At 51.1% G+C, this 18,606-nt stretch overlaps 1 protein-coding gene and 1 non-coding gene across 3 annotated transcripts in view; both read right to left on the minus strand.

Annotated features, from left to right (window-relative positions):
* The window catches only part of Itpk1 (inositol-tetrakisphosphate 1-kinase), a 137,649-nt gene that overhangs the window by 64,870 nt on the left and 54,173 nt on the right, over positions 1-18,606 (minus strand). The window lies entirely within an intron of this gene.
* On the minus strand, positions 10,870-10,976 carry LOC115032898 (U6 spliceosomal RNA). Its single transcript, XR_003838546.1, has one exon. It is a non-coding gene; the product is annotated as a U6 spliceosomal RNA (small nuclear RNA).

The following is an 18,606-nucleotide window of genomic DNA, read 5'->3' on the forward strand; positions in this document are numbered from 1 at the left end:
TTTTAACGCTATTGTTTGGGATCTGGATAGAATATGGGCACAGAATTTTATCCTGTAAGAAAAGAATACTTCCTGGTCCTTTAGGATCACTAGGCTAGAAACCTGAACAAGCTCCACACGAACCTGGCTGTTCTACAGTGCCCAGGAAAGCCCCCACAGCCCCCTCCACCTGCCCACAAGTCCCTTGACAGCAGCCACTTTGGCCTAGTGGACAGTTCATCTTGTTCCTATTCATGGTGTTATCCAAGGGCCTAAAACAGCATAAGGGGAAATACCCCCCAGACACAGACACAGACACAGACACAGACACAGACACACACACACACACACACACACACACACACACACACAAGACAAACAAGAGTTGGCAGATCCATCCAACATACAGGGAAGTCACAGGCCACATCCCAGTCTGGCTGCCCTCTGAGTGTGTGCTGGGAGACTGGGATTGAAGAAAGAGGCTTCTGGGGTCCTTGTACCTCAGCTCCCTGACAATGATCTCCTCTGAGCCACCTCAGGCACGAGGTGGCCCCTCCCAAGCAGAAGGACACCAAGTGTCTGGATGCACAGGCCCGAGCCTAGGGAGAGTGTGTCCCCTTCACCCTCAGACTGGTTGCCTCACCTGCAAAGCAAAGACAAGGAAGCACCCTGTCACAGCACACACCAGAGCCCCATCATCAGGCAGTCGCTCCAAGCAGAGCCAAGCCCACCATGCACAAGTCGGCGGCAGGGATTTCAGCTGAGATCACGTGAACATAGATTTTCTCTAGCTTCGATTTAATCCTTGTTGGCTGTCCGCCAGGATGATCCGAGTAATCCCTTCCCCAGAACTACAGGAACCTAGCCCCATACCAGGTGCTGGACTGAGCAAATCATATGTATTATTCCCCCTAATCTCCCAGTCTGAAGCAGCTGTGGCCTGGTGACCATTTATATGGGAGGCAAAGAAGATTCCAGAAGCCAAAACAATGAGCTCAGATTGGATAGCCAGTAAGCAAGGGGCATGGCCACCCTTGGGTTCTGTCCCTGTGCTCCAGAAAGCAGTTTCAAAGACCCTCTGCTTTCCTCAGGCAATGCTGGCTAGACACTTTGCCTGGAAGTGTCAGGCAGTGACAACAGAGCTGAAGATTATATCTGAGGTAACTTCTTGCCTACTGGCGGTACAGCATCTGCTGGGTATCCCAGCCAATGGGGTCTCAGCCAGTCTAACAGCTCTAGACTCTGAAACTCCAGGAGGAGGAACTGACATCTCCAGCAAAATGCTACTTCCTGACCTCTCATCGGGAAAGACAGGTACCCCCCAGCCCTCCACCCCACGGACGCATCCTGAAGCATCGCAGCCCGGGGACTCAATCCTGCTGGCAAGCCTACACACAGGGCATTATTTATAACTACCCAAAATTAATAAATTAAATCCACAAAGGGAGGGGTGGTTATATATAAAGCTGCCATCGAAAAGCTTAGGAGGTGATCCAATGCAGTATGCTGTGGAGTGTACAGGCAGAGGGGAGCTACAGACATCCACCTCCCTATGCCCACAGCATCTCAGTGGACCCCAAGGGACCGAAGTGAGTGATGATCTCCCCTGAGGAGGGTAACAGGGGTTCCTACGGGACTAGATAAGATGAGTCTTCTCATATTGTGCTACTTGGGGAGTTTCAGCCCAGCTCAGTATCTTGTTTCTTTAAGTTATCAGGTTAACCGTATGTAGAACAGGTGTAGAAGAAAAAGGTCTGGGTCCAAATCTAGCTCAGTAACATTTACTGAGAACTTGCTCTCTGCCAGGCACACCTGTAAGCACTTTACTTAAATTACTGCATTTAAGAGGCAGGGGGGTCTCTCACTGAGACCCCATGGCAGTAGTGGCCTTGTATCTGGGTGACTCGGACTGCAAATGATGAAGGAGAGAGCAGACAGCTGTAGGCAGTGACCTTCAGCCCATCTAAGCCTGTTTCCTCATCTGTCGGATGGAGCCCTGGCATCCGCTCCTGCATTCCTCATTGGACAAGGCAATGTTGGCAAAGTTTCAGCAATGAGCCAGCCCAGAGAAGGCTCCTGGGAGGCCCCACCCATGGAAGATGCCAGCTCGTGTCCTGGGGTTTCTTTGCTCTCAATCCCTCTAACACTTCATTAGTCTCAGTTCCTGGGGGAGCCACCACTTCTAATGACAAACAGGAGGGTCTTTTTGGGTCAGGGGCCAGGGCATGATGCCAGCTCCAAGACACCCTCAGCCTCCTATTTCAGAGAGACTGACAGAGTCTGGCTTGGCTAATCATGCCCACTGTGAGCTGCAAAAAGACTCCTTGGCCTGTCTCTGTGACTTCTCCGAGGTCAGGCCTGTGACCTGTTGTTCCCTTTGGATTTGCATGGCCTAGGACTGCCTGCTTGACCCAGGGCAGCAGACACACACTAAATGAGAACCTGGGGACAGGAGAGACTTGCAACATCAGCCCACCCGATCCAGCATCCCACCCATTCCTCCACGTAACAGGGACTGGGCACATTACATAATGTGCCACAGCTCCAAACAAATGTTATCTTGCTCAGAGAAAGAAAATGAAGCTGGAGCAAGATTAGGTCAGTGATAAAATGTCGCTGCCCAGAAAGGGCAGACCCAAATGATTTCTGACCACAAATCCTTACCCGCTACCTTCTGATCTGCGTGTATTCTCTCTATAACACATGCAGCTCTGGTCTGGGCCTCCGTGCTGGGCTTGGGTGTATGGGGTGGGGGTGTGGTGCTTCTCTGTGGGTCCTACCAGGTGGCTCCCGAGTAAGATGCAGACTCTAGCCAAGCAAGGGAAGATGATCCCAGGATTTTCTGGGCTGTGGAGCAAACACGGACACGGGAATCACCTTGTTCTAGGCCTGTGACCATCTTTAGAAAGGAGACACGGCATGGGGTGTTCAAGAGGCCCAGAGACTTTCTACAGTAATGTCCTCTGCCACATTAATAGCTATGATCCTGGCTCCCACAGACATAACAGAAGAGACAGGAAGACACATCAGCCTGGCTTCCTGGCCTAAGTCTCGTTACTCCAAGCAAGCCATGTGTATCTGGGGACCCTCCCTCTCAGCATCTGTCTAGAAGACTGGACAGTCCTACACACAAACAAGACAGGGCAACAGAGGAAGCAATCAGCAGTCCTCAGGGCCTCTGCCTCCTCACCTTAGCCGACTGTCAGCGTGAACACATAGACCATGGTGAGCCGTGCACTTTTGAACCCCTGGCCAGATACACTCGAGATGGGCCCTATAAACTCCATTCTATACAAGACTGCCTGCCTTCCCTACGTTTTCCACTGTGGGATGAAGATGGATGGCTCAGATCCCGACAACCCTCCCAGAGGCAAACTGCAACAGCCCCCTGACCCGTTCAATTACCCGCCCTCTGCAGCCTCACACACATTCTAGCTCTACCTCACCAGGGGGCACAGAGACTGAGGTCAAGGAACACCATGCGAAAGGACGCATGTTTGTACTCAGCACGCTCCTGGAGGACGTGCACAAAAAATTAATAATAAGCTGGAAGGGTGGCCTGTGCCCACCGGATGAGCACTGAGAAAATCAAGTGCTCACTGCAACAGCCCTCTTTGCTCCGGCCCTTTGTCTAAAAGGCACATAAAAGAAACAAACAGCTCCCTCACGAGTCACCCACAAAAGATGGTGCTTTGTTCCATCCTCGTACTCCTTTTCCTGAATCCCAGTACTGCCCCGGACGGCTGCTTTGCACTGGCATTGCTCCGGCCAACGAACGGGGAGGGTGTCAGCAAACGAGGAGACACGGTGAAGTTAGAGAGTGGTGTGGACCCTCAATCCAAAAGACTACTGTCCTTGTCAGAAGGTGACACACTGGGACAGCACACTGGGGACATTACACTGGGAGAAGACACTGGGGACATTTGGGAAAACACAAGTTAACAGTCAAGGCAAAGATGGGGCTATCACATCTGCAATCAAGGAAGGCCAAAGATCCATCAGAGTTCTAGGAGCTTCAGAGAGGGCCTGCTGCAGGCTCCCCTCACAGTTCAGGAAAAAACCCTGCACTTTGACCTCCTAAGTGTCGGAACATTCCCATTTCAGACTGTGGACTTTGTCACAGTAGCCCCAACAAGTAAATGCAGGGTCCTCTATGGAAGCAGCACTAGAGAGACCTGGAAAGAGTGATCCAAGTGAGGCAGGCACATCTGGGAGTATCGAGGACAATGTGGTGAATGGTGTGCGTTTGAGGAAGGGGTAAGAAGGGAAGGAAGCTCAGAGCTGAGGACGTATGATGGGAAGTTGGCTAGACAAATGTGGTGGTACCTATTAGCCTGACATTTGAGAGGCGAAGGCAGGAGTGCTTCCTTGAGTTTAAGGCCAGCCAGTGTCATATAGTGAGACCCTGTCTCAAAAAGTAAAAAAGTAGGCCAGAGAGATGACTCAGCCTGATCACCTGAGTGTGACCTTCAGGAGAGACCCAACTCCCAAAAGCTGTCCTTTGGAGTTCCATGTGTGTACACATGCATACATATGCACACACATGCACACACACATGCACACGAAAGTATACATACACTATTAATTAACAAAGTATGTTTTTATAATTTTTAGATTTATTTCATGATCTTCTGTGTTTTGCCTGCATGTATGTCTGTGTACCATGTGTATGCTTCCTTCCAGAAGAGGTACTAGGCCTTCACGTGGGTGCTGGGAAGTGAACTCAGATCCTTTGCAAGAATGAGGGACTCTTAACCACTGGGCCAACTCTCCAGCCCTAATACAATATTTTAAATTAGAAAGTATTTACAGCCGGGCGGTGGTGTCATAAGCCTTTAATCCCAGCACTTAGGAGAAAGAGCGGCCGGATCTCTGCATTTGAGGCCACCCTGATCTACAGAGAAAATTCTAGGATAGCCAGAGCTACACAGAGAAACCCTGTCTCAAACAAACGAACAAAAAAACAAACAAGGCAAAACCCAAAAGTATTTACAAGTCGGCATTCCAAGGATGGTGGGGAGGTGCGGTGGTTCAGCGGGGTATTGGACAGTCTCTGTTTTCAGAAATTACTCTGGAAGCTGTATGAAGCAATGCATGAGCTGTGTGGACACTGTGCCTCATGTCACATACTAACACAGTGCTTAGAGCTGCTGTCACCTTCATGGCTCCATGGAACAGGAGGCCCAGATAAGAATCCCCAAACGGGCTGGGCGGTGGTGGTGCACGCCTTTAATCCCAGCACTTGGGAGACAGAGGCAGGAGGATTTCTGAGTTCGAGGTCAGCCTGGTCTACAAAGTGAGTTCCAGGACAGCCATGGCTATACAGAGAAACCCTGTCTCAAAAAAAAAAAAAAAAAAAAAAAAAAAAAGAATTCCCAAACCACAATGCTGTGAAGGTGGGATCTCTGTGTGAACCTGAGCCACCACTGTTCCTGTTTATAGCCTGAGGTCTGAGCTTGAAAATGCGGGTCCCTAGAGGTGGTATGAGAACAGCTAGCTGCCTGTCCCCCTCTAGATCCCACTCCAATGCTCCAAGCTTTCTCCCTTCTCCTCCACCCTGGCTTCAGGCCCAGGATGCTTTCTGTGCTGACGAGGGAAAGCATCTCAGAGTCTCAATGCTTCATTTATCTTTCCATGTTCCTCCCAGAAAGCAACTGGCAGCCCCCACCAACGTGCCTAAGAACTTCCAGGCCCCAGACAGTCTCCTCTTGCCCTGGTTAACAATAAGGAGAGAAAACCTCGGAGTCTACGTTCTACAAAGCCTACAGACTCCTTCTGAAGCCTCGGGGTAATGTTCTTTCTATATTCATTTCTTACCAGTCCAAAGACAGCATCCCTTGAGGCAGTTTCCAACCTGGTATTTGACATAATATTAAGGGGTATTAACCGTCTTCTTTAACAGGCTGGTGAACCAGAGACAGGCATTGCTGAAAACTGCCTCATTCATCTGGGAGAATTCCAGAGAGTGAAGCAGAATTCAAAGAAATGTTGAGATCCAACTAAACCCTCTGCCTCTCTAGGGAGTCGGGGGTGGGCGTGGGGGGTGGAATACACACACACACACACACACACACACACAGTGCTGGGAGAGCAACTTCTAATTATCCCCATCCTAGTTGACTTATGTCAGCCTGGCTCTAGCTGGGACCTTGGCAAATCACTAAGATTCATGGGGAGGAGGGGGATTGCTGACTCTAGAGCCATGAGACAAAGCGTGGAAGCTCAGGGCAACAGGTGACAAAGACCAGCAACAATTGTGTATTCTGGGAAACTAGTCCCTCATCCTCCTCCTAGGAGTGGTCTTGGAGCCTTTCACAAAGGGCCTGAAAGGTTCTGTCTCACTGGTCATCAGTGTGAGCCACTATGAAGGCTTTGATCCATGGATGGTGACAATGTGTGCTTGTGCCCTGGATCGTCACCATAGGGTGGGTTTGAGGTTCTCCAGGTCCACATACTCAGCAGGAGGGCCCCAGTTGACTCTCAGAGGCCTATGATGACGTGTCATTTGTTATCGTGGCAATCAGAGAAGCAAGGGTAAGTCCTTGGTTGATCTCACCAAGCTGAGGGCAAGCAGGGACAGGGTGGATGGGTTCTCATGGATGGAAGCTGAGTTAAACTAAGTGTACCAGTCACAAGGACTACGGAAACACGCCACAGAACCCATGGGCCTCACTTCAGTTACAAGGAGATGGGGTGGCTTCCCATCCAAAGTCCTAACAGTAGCCAGAGAACACTGGGGCCATGAGCACACTGGAAGGACATTGGTCATAACTAGACTGAGACCAGATGTGATGCCCTGGGGACAGGGAAGGGGGTGGGAGGGCCCTCACACCGCCAGGATTGATCTAGAACAAGAATGCAAACAAAGGGAAGAAACAGAAAGGGACAGCAGAGACGAGGACACACCATGCCCGCATGGGCAGAACATGGCCAAGGACTATGTGAAGGAGCTCAGGACTTGTTCCAGTCAAGAGCTGGGGTTGCGGCCTGTTTCATGGTTTTTCTCCACTATTAGAAACTGAAAGAGGAGTGGGCTCTGAGGCTGGGGTCCCAGGTCCCTGTCCAAATATGAGGGCCAAAATTAGGCCAGTGCTTTCCGGTTTCCTAATCTCTGGCTTCATGCCTTTCTCCCATGGCCCCATTTCAGAATCCTTCCCCAAGCATGCTAGAATGAACTGGGAGGTGGCTTCAGCCACACACCACCCGCAGAGATGGGGAGTTTCTATGGCAACCACCTTCCAGGGCCCTGCAGGAGCAAGCTGACTATGGAAAAGTCCACTCTACCAAGGGCAAAGCCATCATACTCTGCATCATACTGGGATGCAGAGGGGCTCCCAAGTTTCTCAATTGGACCCAGAACCTCTCTTTCCCAAAAATGTTCCTACCCTCTGGAGATCCTTCAGTCACCTCAGAAGTGGACCTCAGCCCCTCCACCTTCTCTTTTCGCTTGTATGCTCCTCCCCAGGATGGAAGTTGAGGCGGGCCCCCTCCCGGCTTGATATCCGGGGTTCTGTGCCTTCCTCTGGAGAGCAGGGCCTGTTGCCTGGATGCCTTGGGAACTTTGTGTCATGCAAGAGGTTAGGGGCGCAAGGAATGTCTGTGCTGGCTGTGTAGATATGTAGTGGCCCACCCACCAAGAAGGGCCAAGGAGAAGTCAGACAGGTACCATAGTATTCACACATGTGCTCCCTCCACAGATGGGGACAATGAATGGTGGGGGAGGGGGCTTCAGGGAAAACACAGTGTGCTGTTGAAATATAGGGGCTCAGCATGACTAGCCCAAGGATATGGTAGCAATAAGAGCAATTCAAGTCCACTCAGAGGCGGTGGATGTAACGGAACACATTCACCATTAAGTCCCAAATAAACATGGAAATGTTGCCTAGGGGGCCAGGAGGTTTGGGAGATCAGCAGACAGCTTTAAAAAAATAAATAAGTAAAATCAATGTTGCCTGGGAAAGAGGGAGGACAATCCCACGTGGCCACGCCAGACCCTCGTGAGTAGGAGAACGTGGTCTACCAGGCACATGCAGTGCTGTTGTGGGTGGGAGCAGGTCCAGCTGATGGGAACCTGAAGCATCAGGTACTACCAGGCCTACTTGGCACCAAGAGGCAGCAAAGGCAGGATTCAGCTAACCTGGAGTAGCCTTCTGCCAGAGCCTTCTCTTCGGCTGCCAGCCCCACTGTTCCCTATAAGAAACCAGCATCTGAGAAGGCCAGCACCTCGGGTCATGTGGGTAGTGGGCCTGGTGGGACATGGCCACGTGGTACTAAGGGGCCTCTTTGTCCCAGCTTTACTTGAACACTGGGGAGCCTAACTCACATTTTTCTCCTTCCTAAGTAACATCCTTAGAGTCTGGCAGCTGTCCTGGAGGTGTCCACCAAGCCCAAATCCACCCCTTCCCAGAGGAACCCATGACCAGAGAGCCGTGGGAGCAGATAAGAGAGCCATGGAGGGAGTCACTGCTGGGAGAAGCCATTCCTGGCCCGGGTCACCTGCACCCATCTAAAATGGTCAGGGCGCTGGGATAGTTTCTCTAAGTCTGTATGAGAAGAATTTCAGGCACCTCCCAAAATTCAAGATAAAACTAAAGATGATACCAAGAAAGCACAGGGTAACATGCCTTGGGCTCCCAATACCAGCGCCTTTCAAACGAACACAGCCAAAACAAAATGTGACAACCAAGATGCTGGCAGGGATGCGGGCCCCATCTGGCCCTGGAAACCTGTCACTGCTGGTGACAGTCTCCCGAGTGCTCCCCACCCCCAACCTACCCTCTGCTTTCTGAGACCCATGTGGCTCATGACTCAACCAGACTCAGCCCTGGAGCAGCTGAGGGCTCTCCCCAAGGAACACTGCTCCATGCCAGAGCTCAGGGATCATCGCTAACAAACTGCCTTCTCTCCCACTCAGTACCCGGAGGGGAAGGCGGGGGGGGGGGGGGGGGGGGGGAGCGGGGGGAGGCTAAGAAAAACCTCTCCATGCAGACAGGGATTAGGGCTGAAAGACACTAGCTGGCACAAGGGACCAGAAGAGATTTACCTGTTGCCATGGGGTGGGGGTTCCAGTGTCTCAAAAACACCCGCTGAGAGGCTGAGAAAGCCTCGGGACACACAATGCCTCCCTCTGACAACGCCCCTGTAAGTTAACAATGCTCCCTTTCTGCTAAACCAATGACCCCTGCTTATCAAAGGAGTCTGCCGGGCCAGGCTACCACACAGGAGGACCCTAGAGGCTGCTGCCCTGCTCCCCTACTGGGTAGCTACTACTCTGGATCTAGCCAGCCCCAGTTACTGGGAATTGCAGAAGAAACCCCAATCTAGAACAAATCTCCTAGCCACCTGCTTTATGCTGCAAGAAGCTGAAAGGAGAGGGTAAGACCATCATTGCTAGTTGGATGGTAGTGGCTCATGCCTTTAAGCCCAGCACTCAGGAGGCAGAGGTAGGTGGATCTCTGTGAGTTTGAGGCTAGCCTCAAACACAGGTCATATATCAAGTTCTAGGACAGCCAGAACTACATAAGAGAAACCCTCATATGTTTTGTTTCATTTAAAAAAAAAAAGATCATCACTTTTTCATAAAGGACATCAGATGGCACCTGCATGGAAGGGAGGGGAGGGGCTAGGGAATACAACGATGACATGGGTGGACAGGACAAAATAGAGGCATCTGCCTTCCTTTCAGAGATGGCTATGAACCAAACCCATACTGACTTCCAATGAAAATTCAAAGTCGACTAAAAGTTATTAAAAGCATTTCTAGACCCATAGAGGTTGGGCCTCACAGTAGAAAGGAAATGGCAGCCAGAGACTAACCTGGACTGGGGACACCCTCTGTGCCCACTCGCAGTCATCTGCAGAGTCAGCCAGTCCCAGCCACCCCAAGGAACCAAAGGCCAAGCAAAAACTCAACACACAGGGTTGAGATTTAAACCCAACCTCCAGGTAAGGGCAGGTGTGAGAGCTGAAGCCAGAAAGGACTCAGGTGACACTTCCTCTGCAGGCCTCAGACCTGAGACTTCTCCTGGGTTGCTTGAGAGAGTCCCAAGCCACTGTAAGGAAATGCCACTGTAAAGAAATGCTTTTCCCCCCTATCAATTTAACTCACGGCCAGTGGTGGCGCACGCCTTTAATTCCAGCACTTGAGAGGCAGAGACAGGTGGATTTCTGAGTTCGAGGCCAGCCTGGTCTACAGTGAGTTTCAGGAGAGTCAAGGCTGTTAACTCACGGCTGTTTTAAGGGATCTAAAACTCCCACATAACAGTACCAAACAATCACCTTGATTTCTGAGACATTTGGTAACATTTTGTTATGCATCCTTGTAACTTTTAACCGCCCCTCCCCCTCCCAAAAACTGGGGTTGTGGTGGGGAGAAGCTTGGCTGCCACTTTCCGATCATGTGCTACAAGGAACACGTTCCTAAGATACTTTGTATCTTCTAAAGTGCTACCAGCAAAAGGTCAATGCAATGTCATTTATTGAACCAATTCCCACCATTTAACATTTGGCCACTTCCAACTGTACAATTATAATAACACAGGAAAAGGAAATTACACCCATATGCCCTTGGGGGGGGGGGGAGAGAGTGGAGTGAGTTTAAGGCTGAGAAAGCACTTTCCACAAAGAACCGGGCTCAGGCAGGCACCTGAAACCTGGTCCCAGGGGAAAGGGGCCGCTCCCTCCAGGGCGGGCCAGAAAACAAGGTTCCCTGAGAAGTCTTCCTAAAAGTTATAGGCTATTTCCTGCCTTTTTTTAAATCCCACCTGAACTGAGGCAGCATCCTAAGGAGGATGCCCATCAAGTTTGAGAGGATTCTCTGATACCCCCCCCCCCCCCGCCGCCACCCCAGATGTCACAGTATGTATGCCACCATACTTTTTTTTTTTTCCTAAAAATATGGAACGCTTCACAAATTTGCGTGTCATCCTTGCGCAGGGGCCATGCTAATCTTCTCTGTATCGTTCCAATTTTAGTATATGTGCTGCCGAAGCCAGCACTGTGCCACCATACTTAACACCGCAGGCTTTCTCTCTCTTACCCAATGAAGGCAAGGCTCTGAGTGCCAGAGTCTCCCACCCACCTGCCTCAGCCTTCACGCCTTGTTCTTTGCTCATGGTTGTGTCCAGGGGGCTCGTCCCCCAACCTACCTTGCCCTCACCACATGTCTCCTCTTGTCACCAGAGGAAGAGGGTCTGGAAGAGGTTGGGCTGTTCCTCTCAATCAGACCATATGTATAGCTATGAATTCCAGCAATGCTGACTTCCTTCGGGGCTAAACTGCTCGAGTTTTAGAAACAGCTATCTTTATCACCCAGAGAAAAATACAACACAGGAGTCATACCCACTTCACAGACTAGAAAACTGAGGACTTAGAGGATGCATGTGAGGGGACATGGGGCCCAGCTGGGCTCAGACTGGTTTCATGTAGGGTCTGAGGGCCCACAGCTCTCTAGAGGTAGGACATGACAGGAAAGACAAACAGCTATTTGCCCACCAGGTCTACATAGTGAGTTCTAGGTTAACCTGAGTACACTACTTCTCCACCATTCCTGCCCAGCCATCTCACAGTACCAAAGTCACCAAGATCCCCCAAGTGCCAGCACCCACACCACCCACACATCTGCCTCTATGGCTTCAGCATGCGACTCCTCTAGTTCTCGCCTGCTTGCTGCACCCCACCTCTCTGAGGGACATTTAAATGCCCCTCTGCACTCTGGGAAGCCGGAAGCCGCTTGGCACTCCCTGAGCAGGAAGTGGCTCTGTGCCTACCCTGGATCACTGCCACGCTCACTCTCTGTGACCGTCACCCTCGGGTCAGGCCTATGAAGTGGTGGGAACCAGCCAGGCTTGGGAAGCAGGAAAACTAAAAACAGCCCTGGAGGTAGTGGCTGCTAGCTGGCTGGCCTGGGAAGAGAGAGTTACTAACTTCCCACAGCGGCACATCCTCACCTGTATGAGAGACAACTGAGACCCTCTACACAGACTACGCTGTAGGTCAGATGAGACAGACAGGCACCCCAACTCCTGCCACTGGTCCCAATCTATGTAGGCATGCAGGGCCAGCAGTCCCAGTGTGTGGCCTGGGCTCCCCAGTATCATTTGCATTCACTGTAAGGAAAGAGGAGATTCAAAGAAGCTACCGGGCCAGAGCCAGGCTACAACTAGGCAAATGGGATGTGAGGGGGTCTGACCCTGCTCCGTGACCTCTGTGAACAAATGAAGCCATGAAAGGAGCAGTCCTCTGCATGCATGGATGCCGTACTTTCTCACCACACTGGACAGGGTCCAGCCTCTTCCATAACTTCCCTGGGGCTCTGAGTCCTTGTGCTACAAAATCCCCCTTCAAGCATTTCCTCCTTCCAAAACCCTCCCATGATCCTCCCTGCTGGTTTGGAGGCATCCCTACTCTCAAGATGGAATACCTTGTACACAGCAAGTGTTATTCTAAAATCCTAGGGGTTCAGCTTCTAGGATGTGAGCAACAGAACTCACCAGGCTGGCCGGGGTAACAAAGGGCCTCACTTGAACGCTTCTGTGCAGCTCAAAGAAAAACAGCAGGAAGCCAGAAGAGGCCTGCTCAGAAGCCAATTGCCCAAAGGTACATAAAACCATCCCCAGCAGCAGCCAGTAAGGCCCATCGCCCTGCCCAAGCCAACTGGTGTCCACCATACTTCACCTACAAGTTTCCTGCTCTATAGAGACACCATGACAGGCATTCTGATGAGCCAGCCAAAAACAAGGTCCTGTGTGTCTGCCTCTAAGGCTAGAAGGGGAAAAATATCTAGACTACAGAAAAGAATCCTTGCGTATAAACTGGGAGGGGTCAGATGCTAGGAACCCCCCAAATACATTGCACTTCTACCACAATCCTTGCCCCTGTCCTCTAACCTTAAGCTCCTGGGAGCAAGACTCTCATCTCACTGCATCTGTGTCCCCCACTGCACTGAATGCTACAGGTGCCTACCAAGTGATAACAATGATGTCACCCACCCCACACAGTCCTGAAGTACTACGCTGAACCCTCACTGAGCTAATATCTGTCCCTCTCATGCGCTGGGCATGGTAACACACACCTCTAATCCCAGCATTTGGGAGGTAGAGGCAAGCGAATCTCTGAGTTTGAGGCCAGCCTGGTCTACAGAGTCAGTTCTAGGACAGCCAGAGCCTCACAGAAAAACCCTGTCTCAAAAAAAAATTAGAATAAAATAAAATAAAAAATAAAAATAAATATTTCTCTCTCTTTATAACACCCAATGCAATAGGGCTAGTTAGTCATTTCCCCAGTTAAGGATTTAACCTTCTAAGAATGCTAATACATGTCCTGGATCTCACAGTAACAACCCAAGCTTCAAACATAGGCAACAAAAAACAGACGCCCTTTTCTACTCTGCTACTCCTAGTCATTTTCTGTTCATCTGTGGCTACTAACAAACACAGGCCCTCTTCCTCCCAGCCAAGCAATTCCAACCTAGAAGCCCAGGTGACCTGAACCACAGGGATGCTCATTTTCAGGTCCCCTGTGTGCAGTTTCACCATTTTGAAGAAGTTAATATAACACACACACACTGGACAGGACAAGAGAGAGAGAGGGCTCGAACAGAAACAAGACGAGCTGGGCCCTGACAGCATCGAGGCAAAGATCCAAACTCAGACCCGTGCCGTCTCCATCTCCCACTGGGGCTGCCAAGCCCTACAGCTTGTGGGAGAACCCGGTTTGACAGGGAACTCAGGAACAGAGGCAGGAGCTGGTGAGGCACAGCAGGGTCTCCTTTCCCCTGGGAGGAACAGAACTTCAGTGCTCTCTCAGATTTGACTTCAAGTGCAAACTCTCATGCATGCCATGGCTAGCTTCCCACCAAAGCCTACACTTTGAGGGAAACCTTTTTGAAGCGTCTTGGCATCAGCTTAAATATTGACCTAGGATGGCCGAGTGGGCCACAGGTGAATTAAGAACACAAAGGCGTGCGTGCGGGAAACAGCAGCTCAGTAGATCATACAATTGGGGTGCAAGGTTGCAAATCTACCCCAGTATGCACAAAAAGGGTCCGTGTTTATTCTTCTGACCACTCTAAAACTCCCAACACCCACACTGACCACTTTCTCATTTAGGGGCAACTTTCAATAGGAAATCCATGCACATCTGGCACACAGGGAATGATATCTGGGTGCAAAATGCCCCCTCCCAGATGAACAAAGGGCACCAGAAGGATGTGCCCACACATGGACTATGTGCCCACACCTGGGCAGCCTCAACTAAGCGGTAGGGGGTAAGTCCCATCTGGGGCTCAATGGAAATCTGCCATCTGTGACCAATGAACCACAGGGCTGAAGGGCTGATGAAGCGGGGTCCAAGCCACAGAAGTGTGTAGAAGTTCCAGGGGGCACCCTAAGCCACAGCCTCTCTTGACCCCACAGCAGAGAGCTGGTGTCATGACTGAGCCCTGCAGGGAACTTGATCAAAGTTCTTGTTGCATTGCTTGCTAGTTCTTCTTCCTCTCTCAGAGGCCCCAACATGCACCTTGCTACTACCATCCTGGTTGCAGCTTTGCTCCTTAGATATTTCTAGCCGCCAATCTGCTAACCCATACTCCTGCCCACAGCCAAGTATCAGTCAAATGAAAAGCCGATCCCAGATCCTCAGCTACAGGCACTCTGGGGAGTGATCAGCCCCTCACTTCCCTCTTCTGCTGCCTCGTCACTCTGGAAGTCAGAGCCAGAGGCTGCAGGGGAGCCTCAAAAGACCCAGAGAACACCAACTTGAAATGGCCACCGCAGACATGACCACGAAGCTGGCAAGGGCAAGAACAGAGCAACTTGTTCACATGCTGGCAATGAATTTAAAGAAAAATGTAATAAACGTTTGGTAGGACTCCATCTGAGTTTCCAGTCTGTCAGAGTCCAACCCCTTCTGCACAGAAAGGGGAAGCTGAGGCCCAGCCAAAAGGAAGGGGGCAGTGACTAAGTAAGGTTGGTAATTACTGAGAAAGCCAGCATAAAAACTCACAACCCCGGCCATCAAAGCTGAGTGACTGCAGAAGGACTGACATCGGACAGACTCTGGGGCTGGAGTTGTAGGGCCCTGCAAACACAGGACCCAGAGCCACCTGGGGTCATTCACAGTATTAAGTGACTGAGCCACCATCTGGGGGCTGTAGATCCTGGAGGAAAAGGGAAGGAGGAAGAGGAGGGGAGGAGCTGCCCAAGGCACGCCAGCTCTGCAGGGTGTGAAGAGGGGTGCGGCCTCTGTCCTCAGTCCAGCCAGAAGACAGACCCGCTAAGCATGAAGCCTCGGCAGTTGACTCTGACACTGGCACCCAGAGTCCAACCCCATTAGGTCAGGGCAGGGGCATTTAAAAGACTCGCCCTGGTGAGATCTACCTAACTTCAGAGCCCTAAATTCACAGCCCACACCTAGAACCTTTGCCTAAGCTGACCGTCCAGCGGCTCACATTCCAAGTCCAACAGTAGCCTGCCAGGCATCATGGCCTCGCTAGTCATGCACAGACAGCACAGAACCTCTACCCAAGGGTAAACAGGGAGGGACCAGGTCCCTCTCTGGTCAAACCTCAAGGCTTTGCCAGTTAGTTGTTAATGCTCAGCTTCCATAGTCCCACTGAGTGCTGGACCAGGTGGCCAGCCAGGAAGCCACAGGGCCAAGTCAGTGAAGCCTTTTAATTCAGCTCCCTTGAGGCCCCCAAGGGACTCTGCTGAGGACAAGAGGGCCCGAGTTCCCCATGACTGTTCCACAAGGCTCTGCAACCAAAGACGACAACACAGGACACAGAAAAGCAGAGTAGGCACCGTAACGCTCAAACCACGAAAGCACCAGGGTCTCTGCCTACATGTAGTCAGCGAACTGGGTCAGAGGACCAAGACTAAAGGTAGGACTTAGACCCTCTAGTTCAGATGTTTTTTTGCTGTTTCAGAACTAACTTCAGAATCTCGTCTCTATCTTGGGCAAAAAAGGCCAGCCCACCTTGGGTAAGACCTGACAAAATATCCTTCCTCCTAAAAATGTTCTCAGCCACTCAAAAATCTTCCAAGGCTCCCAGTGCCCTAAAATAGGACACGGTGCTCCTTCCAGCTCCCTGTCCTTACTCTCGCCTCACCACTTCCTAAAGCAGCTCACTCCTCTGGTCAGACCAGCCCACAGCCTGGGCACCTGGCCCCAGGCTCTCCACAGTGTATACAAAGAGCTCTCGGCCACCAGCCCTTCCACTGGAGAGGGTCCAAAGCACTTACACACCAATCCCTTCCTCCCCACGGTACGATGAGCTCAGCTTCTGGGACAATCATTAGCTTAGACCTGACCACTCTTGTGACCCGTGCTCAGGATCTGAGGCATACATAAACCAGCCTGCAGGACATCAGCCCAGGGACATTAGAGCCCTTGCACAGGTTGAGGCTATTCCCATTTCCTATTTTGTAGGGAAGGAACAGGCATAGAAAAATAACACTAACTCAGGGCCCAATGGTAGCACCAGGTTCTGCATGGGATGGGCCTGGTCGCAGCCTCTTCTCCCACATGTCACCCCATGCATTCTACATAAAAGGAAATTGTGAGCCATGTCCTTGTAACAAAGGTGATAAGGCCAGAATACAGGAAGTGGTAAGGGTGCAGAGCCCAGGTCACTTCTCAGGCTTTAGCAAGAGCTCTGGTGCCCCACCCGAGGCCTTCCACAGAGGGCTAGGTAAGAATAAGAAAATCCAGCAGCCAAATGTATTGCCAATAGAATGCCCAACTGGAAAGGGAGAACACCTGGGTACCGGGATCTTCCCACCATCACCGTGACCTGTACCCCTGCCTCATGGCATCTTCCCTGCCTTCTGAGGTAAGTGGAAAACACATCAATAAATAAGAACATCAGTGGAGGATCCATCAGGTTCTAGCACTCTGGTGACATCACCTACCCAGGCTCTACTGCAACAGCACTCTTTGAAAGAGCACTCATAAGGTGTATGTACACACACACACACACACACACACACACACACACACACACACACACGGCACCAAGCCTGGCTGCAGTCCATGCCTCAGCCAGTGAGGCTGTACAGGGTGGGGCTGGGTGGGTGGTACAAGAGACCTCTACTGTGTTGGGCTTTCTTCCATCTGTCTCCTACCTAAGCACCCTTTTCCAAGTCAAAGGATAGAAGTCGGGGAGGGGACGACACCAGGGCAGAAGAATGGGAACAGGGGCTGCTCGAATGAAAGAAAGATCAATCAAGCCCTCTCCCTTGCTGGTGACCTCTCCCACTGCTGCTTCTAACAGTCCTTGAAGCTGAGGCCTGTGGGCAACTCAGTTCCCTCAGAGGGTCTTCCCCCCCAATTTAAAGGCATATAAGTCCAGGTAGATACGTGATCCAGGCTTGGCCAATGAGAATATCACATCGCATGGACTAGTGACTGACACATGTGTTGAACAGTGTCCCCCAGCAAGACAAGCTGAAGTCCTCACCCCCAGCAGCTGTGTATGTGACTGTATTTGGAAACAAGAAATTGCAAATATCATCAAGTTGAGGTAAGTCAGGTCATCAGAGTCATGCTAATCTAGGTCTCTTCAGGAAAAAAGGTCTCCTCAGAAAAACAAAGATGGAGGCTGGGGAGACAGCTCAGTGGGAAAGCATTTGCCTCATGGGCACAAGGACCTGAGTTGGATTCCTCAGAACTCATGTGCTTATAATCCCAGCTCTGGGGAGGCAGGCGGGAGGCTCCCTAGCCGCCGGCTACCCAGGCCACTCTCAAAAGGAGGTAGCCAGCATTCCTAAGGAGAATACTCAAGGCTATATCCTCTGGCCTTGGCCTCCCCTCTGCCTCCTCCCCTATCTCTCCCTCTCTCTCCCTGTCCATCTCCTGAAAAGCCATGACTATATAGGCCTATACACAAAAGATGGCCAAGGGAAGACAGGAAGGCAGAGACTATATAGTTCTCCGCTGTTCCAGGCCAGGACACCGTGGGACCATATCTGTAGCTGGAGGAGGACTGACTTACTCCAGGAGGTTCTGGGCCTGTCATCACTGACTTCAGACTCCCAGTCTCGGGAGCTGACAATAAGCTTCAGTTCTTTTCAACCTCAGTTGAAAGTTACAGAACCTGCCAGATCAATCAGAGCCAACCACCCCAGCCAGCCCCGAGTCCCAAGCTGAGTCCTGGCTCAGGGAAGCTGATAAGCCGAGGGGATACAGTGCTGGCAGCCATCTTCTCATGACTTGGCAAGGGCTCACCCAAAGTAACTTTCTCAGAGAGCCTGAAGAAACATTTCCAATGAGACGGTGTGCATCTTTTTTTTTTTTTTTTGGGGGGGGGTTTTTTGAGACAGGGTTTCTCTGTATAGTTAGTCCTGGCTGTCCTGGAACTCACTTTGTAGACCAGGCTGGCCTCGAACTCAGAAATCTGCCTGCCTCTGCCTCCCGAGTGCTGGGATTAAAGGAGTGCGCCACCACGCCCGGCTTTTTTTTTTTTTAAAGATTTATTTATTTATTGTATGCTTTAAGTACACTGTAGCTGTCTTCAGACACTCCAGAAGAGGGTGCCAGATCTCGTTACAGATGGTTGTGAGCCACCATGTGGTTGCTGGGATTTGAACTCAGGACCTTCGGAAGAGCAGTCAGTGCTCTTAACCGCTG

This window comes from Mus caroli, unplaced genomic scaffold, assembly GCF_978045245.1.
Source record: "Mus caroli unplaced genomic scaffold, Mus_caroli_1 scaffold_14, whole genome shotgun sequence".
Lineage (NCBI taxonomy): Eukaryota > Metazoa > Chordata > Mammalia > Rodentia > Muridae > Mus > Mus caroli.